General features: G+C 48.5%; 1 protein-coding gene across 2 annotated transcripts in view; it reads right to left on the reverse strand.

Moving 5' to 3' along the window:
• The window catches only part of LOC130043234 (neuroligin-4, X-linked), a 266,721-nt gene that overhangs the window by 1,516 nt on the left and 252,705 nt on the right, over nt 1–12,500 (reverse strand). The window lies entirely within an intron of this gene.

The following is a 12,500-nucleotide window of genomic DNA, read 5'->3' on the forward strand; positions in this document are numbered from 1 at the left end:
ACACACAAAGGCTACAGGTTCAACGACAGGTTCCATGAAAGCATACAAAGAGATTCATTACTTATAAAATAACATAATAGGAGACGGACACCCAAGGACAGTAGACACAAGGGCCAGCAGGATTGCCCCATGGTTGGCAGCCGCCTCATGAGCTGGGGGAGAAGGCAGCTGAGATGGAGAAGGGGTCACTGAGTCAGGGAGGGTTGGAGGGGTCGCTCGGGATGGGAGGTGTGTGCTGAGAGCAGATCAAGGACCCACCGTGATCAGTATTGGATCTGTATTGGATCGGTATTGATCTCAGTGTCTGTATTGCAAACCGTGATGCCCCAAAGTAGAGAGAGAGAGGATGGGGGAGATTGTCTGCCCTGGAGGCAGGGGGAGGGTTGGGATGGGGGGACACTGGGGACATTGGTGGTGGGGAATGGGCACTGCACTGGTGGAGGGATGGGGGTTCCATCATGGAATGACTGAAATTCAAACATGACACATTTGTAACTGTAGCTCACAGAGATTCAATTAAAAAAATTAAGGGGGCTGGAGCGATAGCACAGCAGGTAGGGCATTTGCTTTGCACGCGGCCAACCAGGTTTGATTCTCAGCATCCCATAGGGGCCACCGAGCCCCTCCAGGGGTGATTCCTGAATGTAGAGCCAGGAATAACCCCTGAGCATCGCTGGGTGTGACCCAAAAAGCAAAAAAAAAAAGAGAGAGAGAGAGAGATACACATCACTGACACCACACATACATACACACTTACACAATCAGTTCAAGAAAGGGTTCATAAATGCATGCAAAGAGTTTTATTACTGACTCTACACACACAGACACACACTCAGACTCTCACACACACAATCCTCCATGCATACAAAGATATTCAATACTGCCAACACACACACACACACACACACTAGGTTCAATGAATGCATGCAAAGAGGTTCATTATGCCACCACACACACGTACACACATCAACACACTCACACACGCTTATAAGCATACAAAGATATTCATGACTGCCAACACAAACACACACACTCACAACAGGTTCAATGAATGCATGCAAAGAGGATCACTGGTGCCAACACACACACACACACAACTCTCTCTCACACACACAGTCTTCCATGCATACAAATCTATTACTACCAGCACAAACACACACACAACAGGTTCAATGAATGCATGCAAAGAGTTCATTAGTGCCATACACACACACACACACACACACACGCAGACACACACATGCATAGGTTCAAGGAATAGTTCCATGAATGCATGGATGCTAAGTTTATTACTGACACACACACAGACACACAGAAAACACTATTACGTGCATACAAAGATATTCATGACTGCCAATATTACACATCCCACACACACAATAGGTTTAATGAAAGGTTCTATGAATGCATTCAGAGGTTCATTATTGCCACACACACAAACACACACACACACACATATATACATATATCACTGTCACTGTCCTCCCATTGTTCATCGATTTGCTCGAGCGGGCCCAGTCACATCTCCATCGTGAGACTTGTTGTGACTGTGTTTGGCATCTCAAATACGCCACGGGGAGCTTGCCAGGCTTTGCCTTGGGGGCGAGATTCTCTTGGTTGCTTGCTGGGCTCTCTGAGAGGGATGGAAGATTCGAACTCGGGTTGGCCAGGTTGGCTGCATGCAAGGCAAACGCCCTACCCGCTGTGCTATCGCTCCAACCCATTAAAAAAAATAATTAATAATAAAAATAAGAAAATAAATGAAGTGGGTCCAGGGCGCTATTCCAGAGGGTGGGCGGCTTCTCTTGCACACGGCCGACCCGCGTTCTGTCCGTGGCATGCCCACGCCTGGCCCCCTGAGCACCCGTTGGTTTGGAATTCCTTCGAAAATTTCATTACAGGGGCCAGAGCGATAGTCTAGCAAGGGTGTTTGCCTTGCACGGGGCTGACGCGGGTTTGATCCCTCGCACCCGATAGGGTCCCTTGAGCAGTCCCAGGAGTGATTCCTGAGTGCAGAGCCAGGAGTAAACTCCTAGGAATGATGGCTGTGGTCCAAAGTCAAAGAAAAAGGCACCATGTGTAGATAGATGATAGATAGATATCTTATATTAACTAATCAAAGCATCCTTCAATAAAAATTAATGCACCAAAGCATTAAAGCGTGTATCATAATATTAGCACATACCATAACGAGGGCTGCAGTCCAAAGCCAAGGAAAAAGGTATACAGATAGATAGATATATTTACTTATCAAAGCAGACTTTGATAAAAAAGTTTGCACCAAAATATTGAAGCACGTACCATAATATTAGTACGTACCATAATCTTTGCAACTTACAGAAAATAATACTCTCAATGGGCATCACCACTACATACATACATACATATATACAGTAGAGAATAGAAATATCTGCATACATCTATTTAAAAATACGTACAAAATGCTGGTCCTATGCCATTACCTCTCTGCCTGGTCATCTACTTTAAAATCATCTGTTTCTTTTTTTTTTTCTCCATTCATGATTTTTGAAACACAGGGGATTTGACAGAGCACTTTCCACTTCTGGGGAGTCAAACACGTCTGAAGCGTCTGTCATCAGGATGTGCCCTGAAATCATTTGCCTCTGATTTTGTTTTTTTTTTCACCCATTCTGAAAAGCAACAGAAGAAACTAGAATTTCCCCCCTCAATCTGCTTCCCGGTAGTAGGGTGCATTCGATGGACTGAACTTTTATTTTCCTGCTGTTTTTTTTTTAATTTGGGGGCCATGCTGGGTGATACTCAGGGGTTAATCCTAGCTCTACACTCAGGAATTACTCCTGGGTGTGCAGTAAAGCATCACTCCTGGTGGTGCTCAGGGCTTACTCCTGGCTCTGAATTTAAGGATTATTCCTGGCAGTGCTCAGGGCTTGCTCCTGGCTCTGCACGCAGGGATCACTCCTGGTAATACTTGGAGCTTATTCCTGACTCTGTACTCAAGGATTACTCCTGGCGGTGCTCAGGGCTTACTCCTGGCTCTGCACCTAGGAATTACTCCCGGTTTTGCACTCAGGGCTTACTCCTGGCTCTGCACTCAGGGATCACTCCTGGTAATACTTAGAGCTTATTCCTGACTCTGTACTCAAGGATTACTCCTGGCAGTGCTCAGGGCTTACTCCTGACTCTGCACTGAAAGATTACTTCTGGCGGTGCTCAGGGTTTACTGCTGGCTCCGCACCTAGGAATCACTCCTGCTGGTACTCAGGGCTGACTCCTGGCTCTGCACCTAGGAATCACTCCTGGTGATGCTCAGGGCTGACTTCTGGCTCTGTACTCAGGGATCACTCCCGGTGGTGCTCAGGGGACCATATGGGGCGTCAGGGATTCAATCGGGCTTGGCAAGTGCCATAAACCATCTCTCCTTCCCGTGCCCAGTGGGACATCCCTAGGAAAACGGGAATCACCGTGACCTTGTGAAACACGGCCTTTCCGGTGAAAGTCTGCGAACTGTCAGCCAGTCTGCCCACGTCCATGTCCAGAGCTCTGCCCCTGGCCACCCCAGCGGGCAGGCGGTCAAAGATTCCAAAGGGAGTGAGGGTTTGTGAAGACCGGTCACATCCTTCTAGTCCCCTGGTTCCTCTCTGTCTTGAGTGGATTGCTTCCACCGGCAGACGGGCTGGGTGGGGATACCATGGCCCGCCCACCTCGGGCGATCAATTAATTTCCCTTCCCACCGCTGTTTCTGATTTTTAACAATGAGGGACCCTCAACCTTGAAGTCTGCGACAGGCGAGAGGCGCTAATGAGATTTTAATAGTTTCATTTGGGTATCAGTCTATTATGTTTTTTTCCATGGTTCCGTTACATGGGATGATAAATGGGGCTGCCTTTCTACTTGAGAAGAGCGTCAAGTGTGTGTGTGTGTGTGTGTGTGTGTGTGTCTTCAGAATGCTCCAGAAGAGACAGGCTGGGTGGCGGTGTGGGATGTATATGGTTCGAAAGGAAAGTGTTTTAAGTGCCAGGGGGGTTGAAAAAATGCTATGCCCGGATTCCTAGGTCATAAAAAAGATGAGGGCATGGGAGTGCGTGAGGTAAGAATTTCCCTGTGTCCGCTGGTTTGCAGAGAGCATAAGATTGGGTCGGCGTGATTCAAAACCTTTCCACTCAGTCTTTTCCCTTGTTGTTTTGGGGTCACGCTGAGCAAGTGCTCAGGGGTGACCCCTGACTCCTGCGCTCAGGAATCACTCCTGCCAGTGCTCGGGGGACCCTCTGGGAAGCCGGGAATCGAACCCGGGCCGGCCGCATGCAAGGCCAACGCCTTCCCCCCTGTGCTATCACTCAGGCTCCTTAATTACAGTGGGGAGGGCGTTGGCCTTGCACGCGGCCAACCCGGGTTCGATTCCCAGCGTCCCCTAGGGTTCCCCGAGCACCGCCAGGAGTCATTCCTGAGTGCATGAGCCAGGAGGGACCACTGTGCACCGCCGGGTGGGACCCCAAAAGCAAAACAACAACAATAATAATAACACAGTGTGAGGAATAAGCATGAATTACACACTGCAGGGAACAGACGACACAGAAAAGAGGGGTAGATTCAAGGGTGGGCTGGAGCGATAGCACAGCGGTTGGGCGTTTGCCTTGCACGCAGCCAACATAGCCGACCTGAGTTCGATTCCTCCGCCCCTCTCGGAGAGCCCGGCAAGCTACCGAGAGTATTCGATATGCCAGACACAGTAACAACAAAGTCTCCAATGGAGACGTTATTGGGCCCGCTCGAGCAAATCGATGCCAAACACAGTAACAACAAAATCTCCAATGGGGACGTTACTGGGCCCGCTCGAGCAAATCGATGAACAACGGGAGGACAGTGACCGTGACAGATTCAAGGGTGGGATGGACGAGCCCAAGGAAGAGGGTGTTTGAGTTGCATGTGGCGGACCCCAATTCAATCCCTACATAGCAGCTGGTCCCTCAGCCTCCCTGAACACGCCCATGAGCACAGCTGGGGCCAATCAAGTGATCCTGTATCTCTGGCCCCAATGCACTGTGTGGGTGAGTTGCTGAGAAAACCCCTCAGCCTTGAGGGGGGCTTGGAAGGACCCCATTAAAAAGGAAGAGACAGGAGCTGGAGCGATAGCACAGTGGGGAGGGCGTTCGCCTTGCACGCGGTCGACCCGGGTTCGATTCCCAGCATCCCATAGGGTCCCCTGAGCACCGCCAGCAGAAATTCCTGAATGCAGAGCCAGGAGGAACCCCTGAGCATCGCCGGGTGTGACCCAAAATGCAAAAAATAAATAAATAAATAAATAAAAAGGAAGAGGCAGGGAGAATGGCAGATGTAAAAAAAAAAACAAACAAACAAACCCAGTAGGGGAATGACAAATGGTCCAAGGAGAGCTGGTCCTTAGTAGGAAGTTTGTCAACAAGGTGTTAGGGGAGCCAGTTGGGAATGGGGCCCCCGCTCACCGAGAGCAGGAAGGGGACCAGGCTGGACGCTGAAAGGACAAACAGAGAGGCGTGGGTGGACAGGATTGGAAAACACCGTGACTCATGGGAGAAAAGAAACAAGGGGAAAGTGCCCGCCATAGAGGCAGGCGGGAGGGACGCCGGGGTCCTTGGTGGGGGAAGTGTGGACCCCAGCATCAGAGGGATGGGATGATGGGATGCTTGGAAGGGAATCGTGAATCCCTTGGCCACCCACGGGTGATTCAGGAACACCAATAATCAGTCGTTATTGGTGGAGGAGCACGTGAACTGGGGACCTATCACGAAAGGTGGAATTTGCTTGGGGAAAAAGTCCAGGATGCATTCTTGGATGCAACTTGGCCTTTAAAACCAAATAAGAAAGAAAGAGGCGGGGCTGGATCGATAGCACAGCGGGGAGGGTGTTTGCCTTGCATGTGGCCGACCCGGGTTCGATTCCCAGCATCCCCTAGGGTCCCCCGAGCACCGCCAGGAGTGATTCTTGAGTGCACGAGCCAGGAGGAACCACTGAGCATCGCTGGGTGTGACCCAAAAAGAAAAGAAAAAGAAAGAGAAAGAAAGAGAAAGAGAGGGAAAGAAAGAAAAAGAGAGAAAGAAAGAGAAAGAAAAAAGAAAGAGAGAGAGAAAGAAAGGAAGAAAGAAAGAAAGAGAGAAAGAAAGAAAGGAAGAAAGGAAGAAAGAAATAAAGAAAGAAAAAGAAAAAAGAAGGAGAAAGAAAGAGAGAAAGAAAGAAAGAAAGGAAAAAAGGAAGAAAGAAATAAAGAAAAAGAAAAAAGGAGAAAGAGAGAAAGAGAGAAAGAAAGAAAGAAAGAAAGAAAGAAAGAAAGAAAGAAAGAAAGAAAGTTGGGACGGGAGAGATAGCACAGCGGGTAGGGCGTTTGCCTTGCATGTGGCCGACCCGGGTTTGATCCCCGGCATCCCATAGGGTCCCCTGAGCACCGCCAGGAGGGATTCCTGAGTGCATGAGCCAGGAGGAACCACTGAGCATTGCCAGGTGTGACCCAAAAAGAAAAGAAAAAGAGAAAGAAAGAGAAAGAGAGAGAAAGAAAGAAAGAAAGAAAGAAAGAGAGAGAGAGAAAGAAAGAGAGAGAAAGAAAGAAAGAAAAAGAAAGAGAGAAAGAAAGAGAAAGAAAAAAGAGAGAAAGAAAGGAAGAAAGGAAGAAAGGAAGAAAGAAAGAAAGAAAGAAAGAGAGAGAAAGAGAGAGAGAAAGAAAGAGAAAGAAAAAAGAAAGAGACAGAGAAAGAAAGAAAGAAAGAAAAAAGAGAGAGAAAGAAAGAGGAAGAAAAAAGAAAGAGAGAAAGAAAGGAAGAAAGGAAGAAAGAAAGAGAGAGAAAGAAAGAAAGAAAGAAAGAAAGAAAGAAAAAAGAAAGAGAGAGAGAAAGAAAGGAAGAAAGAAAGAAAGAAAGAAAGAAAGAAAGAAAGAAAGAAAGAAAGAAAGAAAGAGAAAGAAAAAAAGAGAGAGAGAGAGAAAGAAAGAAAGTTGGGACGGGAGCCATAGCACAGCGGGGAGGGCGTTTGCCTTGCATGTGGCCGACCCGGGTTTGATCCCCGGCATCCCAAAGGGTCCCCCTGAGCACCACCAAGAGCATTCCAGAGTGCAGAGCCAGGAGGAAACCCTGAGCACCATCGCAAGGGGTCACCCCAAGCATCCGCCAAAGAACAAAACCAAACGTAGGGGACATTCCAATCAATTCCCTGCAGGACCCTCAGGCCCAGGGGCTGGCACCCAACCCCTCCGAACGTGACCCCCTTGGAAAGTGGATGGGTCAAACATCCACTCCTGATGGGTCTCTTAAATGCAACCGGTACAATTAGGCACGCATGTCAGTGACCGGGGGCGTAGGAGGGATGTCTATTAACGGGGAATAAGGACTGAGAAAATTAATGGTGGAGGTGCAGAGACCAGTACCAACCCCTGGGCATCGTGCACCTGCCGGTAGTGACCAGCTGAGTGTCACAGGGACGGTGGCCCTGGGCACGCCTCGAATGTCCACTCAGCGTCTCCTTAGTGAGGAGGAAGTTCCTGGTATCCGGCCCGAAGTCTCTCCGCGAGCCCAAGATATCTCACCAGGCAGCCCTGAGTTCCAGAACCTTCCGGCGGGAGGCACCGCAGCCTTGGAAGAGACGCCAGCGTCTCCTGGATGGCCGGTACCTTCTCTTGGCCTCAGGTGAAGTTTCACCTGTTCAAGCCGCCCTCTGGGGCCCGTATCAGCTCTGATTCCTGTGAGCCTAGGCCGGGTGGGACCCTACACCTGCTCTCCCCGGGGGTGACTACTCTGCTCTGATGACACTTGGGCCCTGCTGTGAGCTGCTGTGGTCCCGGAGGTGGGCTCCACCAGGCCACGGGGACCGAGGGCCATCCGTACCCAGAGCTCCATGCCCCATGCAGTGAAATGAACTCGCCCCAAACAGTAGGATGCAGTGAAATGAACTCAAGGTGAACGGCAGGAAGAAGGAAAAGGAACTCATTCATCCCCACGATTAAGTCACTAGGTTGGGGAGGATGGAAAGGTGCTGTGAGATATGCAGAAAACTGGGTGCTGTTTGCAGGACACCTGGGCTTCCTGGGGGGTGAGTGTGTGCGCATGTGTGTGTCTGTGTGTGTTTGGGCGGGGGGAACCTGTGTGTTTCTGTGTGTTCATGGGATGTTGTATTTAACCAGTGGGCTTGGGTTCAGTAGAGATATTCTCTATATTAAACTTACTTAATTTTATTTTCTTTATTGGTGGAGGGAAAGAGTGTGTGTGTGTGTGTGTGTATGTGTTTGTGTGTGTGTGTGTGTTTGTCTGTGTGTAATGGGATGTTATATTTAGCCAGTGAAGCTTTGCTTCAGTAGAGATATTCTCTATATTAAATTTACCTAATTTTATTTTCTTTATTGGTGGAGGGAAAGTGTGTGTGTGTGTGTGTGTGTGTGTGTGTGTGTGTGTTATGGGATGTTTGCTCTATTTAGTCAGTGAGCGTTACTTGACTAAAGATATTCTGCATATTAAATTTGCTTAACTTCATTTTCTTTATGGTGGAGAGAATGTGTGTGTACTACTGCTCCAGCCCCCAGAAGTCTACCTTTCAAAGCAAACAGTGTGTGTGTATGTGTGTGTGTGTGTGTGTATGTGTGTGGGGGGAGGGAGAGAGAAGGTGGGGTGTTGGGATGTTAGCTATATTTAGCCCGTGGGTTTCGCATCAGTAAAAATACTCTCTATATTACATTTACTTAAGTAGGTTGTTCTTCTTTTGGTGGGGGAAATGCGTTTGTGTGTGTGTGTGTGTGTGTGTGTGTGAGAGAGAGAGAGAGAGAGAGAGAGTTCGCCCTGACAAGCCAACGAGTATTTTGGACTTTTGGACTCAGGGCCTGCAGGAGGAGACTGACATGGGAAGACGAAGAGATACCAGACACGGTGATGTGTGTGTGTGTGTGTGTGTGTGTGTGTGTGTGAGAGAGAGAGAGAGAGCTGGAATATTTGCTGCATTTAGCCAGTTAAGTTTTGCTTCCGTATTCTCTATATCAAATTTCTTGGATTTTATTTTCCTTTTCGCTGGAGGGAGTTTGTATGTCTGAGTGAGTGTGTCTATGTGTGCGTGTGTGTGTGTGTGTGTGTGTGCATGAGTGATGTGCGGCGTTTGCTGTATTGATTTAGCCGGTAAGCTTTGCCTCGATAAAGATATTTTGTATATCAAATGGGCTTCATTTTCTTGTCTTGTTCGGTGGAGGGCACGGGGCTTAGTTATTAAAGAAGTATAAATTAATAGAGATGTGAAACAAATTTATATATCTATGAAACGAATGTTTGACACGGGGGCAGGACACACCCAGTAGTGCTCAGGGGTTACTCCTGGCACTGTGCTCAGGGGACCCTCTGGGGTGCCAGGGATTGAACCTGGGTTGGCTGCATGCAAGGCAAGGGAACTTCCCACTGCATTATTGCTCAGATCCCATAAAATAAATATTTTTTTCGGAGGGGGTCACACCCGGCAATGCACAGGGCTCCCTCCTGGCTCTGCACTCAAGAATGACTCCTGGCGGTGCTCGGGGGACTCTAGGGGATGCTGGGAATCGAACCCGGGTTGACCGCGTGCCAGGCCAACGCCCTCCCCGCTGGGCTATCGCTCCCACCGCAAACAAATCTTTTTATTTATTTATTTATTTTTGGTAGAAATAATGTTATTTATTCAGCCACTGATTAGCTGATTGAATTGGGCATGAACTCCGCCTTAATTTATTTATTTTTTTCCTTTTTATATTTATTTATTGAATCACCGTGGGGAAAGTTACTAAGCTTTCAGGTTTCAGTCTCGGTCACACAATGATCAAACCCCTCTCCCTTCACCAGTACTGATTTTTCACCGCCAAGAACCCCAATATACCCCCCACATCCCTCCCAATGCCTGTGAGGCAGACGATTTCCACTCGACTCTTCTGTACATTGATTACATTCATTATTTTGACAAAAGACGCACCATCGAGGAAAGACTTTTGTGTGCGTTGCCGTCGATTCTGAATACAGACACATGCACAACTATATTCCGATGCACCTATGACAGACATTCTACTGAATATACATGATGAATAATACGCCTATTCATATGCATACCACAAACAACATGAATAATTAAAATAACACAAAGGAAATAACACGCCATGGGGATTGATCCCAATCCATTTGTCATAACGTGTCCGTAAGCACGGGACTTGGGCGGGAGCGATAGCACAGCGGGGAGGGCGTTTGCCTTGCACGCGGCCGACCCGGGTTCGATTCCCAGCATCCCATAGGGTCCCCTGAACACCGCCAGGGTTGATTCCTGAGTGCATGAGGCAGGAGGAACCCCTTCTATGTGTGTGTGTGTGTGTGTGTGTGTGTGTGTGAGAGAGAGAGAGAGAGAGAGAGAGACAGACATCGCCAGGTGTGACCCAAAAAGCAAAAATAAAATGAAATAAAAAATTTTTTTAAAAAAATGAGATTTATTTCATTCCTGGGCCTCCGCAAGAACCACAACTTGCCAGATGGTACGTTTTTTTTTCTCAGATCTCTTTATGAATTCACAGAATGACAATGAGATCCTCTACGGGGCAAAGCCTTGCCATCTGCTTTGGCCACGGCCGCCAAATACGTCTAAAGTCTCCCAGTCGGAGAGAAAAGTGAGCACATACTATGTGCATCCATCCGCCTCTTAGGAATCTCCGCGGAGGGCAAACCTTGGAGCGGCGAAAAGAAACCCAAGACCTTCACCGCTGAGCCGCAAACAGGGTTCTGATGGTGATTATGAGTGAGTGTGTGCACGCGCGCGCGCGTGTGTGTGTGTGTGTGTGCGCGTCCATGTGTTCACGTGAGCATTCCAGGCATGTGTTTGTATGTGTACGGACGCTCCTCTGGGCTGAAGATTGCATGCACGCTCACAGCTTGTGTGTACAAACATACAAGTGTGTGAGGGAGAGACAGAGAGATAGGGAGAGAGAGCTACACACACACACACACACACAGAGAAAGACAAAGAGAGGCAGAGAGAGGGAGGCAGAGAGCATGTGTGAGAGAGAGAGAGAGAGACAGAGACAGAAAGGGGGAAGAGAGTGAAACGCACAGAGAGGGATACAGAGAGAACAATGTGTGTGTATGTGAGAGAGAGAGAGAGAAACCGAGGGAGGGAGAGAGAGTTTGTGTGTGTGTGTGTGTGAGAGAGAGAGAGAGAGAGAGACGTACAGAGTGACTGTGTGTGTGAGAGAGAGACAGGGAGAGACAGAGAGAAAGAGAGTATGTCTGTGTGAGAGAGAGACACAGAGACACAGACAGAGGGACAGAGAGAGAGGAGAGAGAGATACGAGGGTCTGTGTTTGAGAGAGACAGAGAGTGTGTGTCTGTGTGTCTGTGTGTGGGAGAGAGGCAGAGAAACAGAGAGAGTATGTGTGTGTGTGTGACAGAGAGAGACATACACAGAGACACACAGAGAGGAACAGAGAAAGTGTGTGTATGTGAGAGAGAGAGAGAGAGCATCAGAGAGGGAGAGACAGAGAGATAGAGAGGGAGTATGTGTGTGTGTGTGAGAGAGAGACAGAAAGAGGCAGAGAGAGGGTCAGTGTGTGTGTGTGTGTGTGTGTGTGTGTGTGTGTGTGTGTGGAGACAGAGAGAGAGAGATGGCATGTGAGTGAGAGAGACAGAGAGGGAGAGGGAGAGTGTGTGTGTCTGTGAGAGAGATACACAGAGACAGAGAGAGGGACAGAGTGTGTGTGTCTATGTGTGTGAGACAGAGACAGAAGGCATGTGTGTGAGAGAGACAAAGAGGCAGAGAAAGTGTGTGTGTGCGTGAGAGAGAGACAGAGATAGGGAGAGAGAGAGTGTGTGTGTGTGAGAGAGAGAGAGCAACAGAGATGGAGAGACAGAGAGACGGAGAGGGAGAGAAAGAGAGAGAGAGAATGTGTGTGAGAGACATACACAGAGACACAGAGAGAGGAACAGAGAAAGTGTATATATGTATGTGAGAGAGAGAAGAGAGGGAGAGAGACAGAGAGATAGAGAGGGAGTGTGTGTGTGTGAGAGAGAGAGACAGACACAGAGAGAGATAGACGGCATGTGAGTGAGAGAGACAGAGATTGTGTGTGTGTGTGTGAGAGAGAGACAGAGACAGAGATAGATGGCATGTGTGTGAGAGAGACATAGAGGGAGATGGAGTGTGTGTGTGTGTGTGTGTGTGTGTGTGTGAGGGAGAGAGCAACAGAGAGGGAGAGAGACAGAGATAGAGAGAAAGAGAGTGTGTGTGTGAGAGAGAGACAAAGAGATAGAGAACAAGATTGTGTGTCTGTGTGAGAGAGATACACAGAGACAGAGAGAGGGAGAGTGTGTGTGTGTGTGAGAGAGAGAGAGAGAGAGAGACACGTACAGAGTGACTGTGTGTGTGAGAGAGAGACAGGGAGAGACAGAGAGAAAGAGAGTATGTCTGTGTGAGAGAGAGACACAGAGACACAGACAGAGGGACAGAGAGAGAGGAGAGAGAGATACGAGGGTCTGTGTTTGAGAGAGACAGAGAGTGTGTGTCTGTGTGTCTGTGTG

The sequence above is a fragment of the Sorex fumeus genome, unplaced genomic scaffold (genome assembly GCF_029834395.1).
Source record: "Sorex fumeus unplaced genomic scaffold, SorFum_2.1 ptg000118l, whole genome shotgun sequence".
Classification (NCBI taxonomy): domain Eukaryota; kingdom Metazoa; phylum Chordata; class Mammalia; order Eulipotyphla; family Soricidae; genus Sorex; species Sorex fumeus.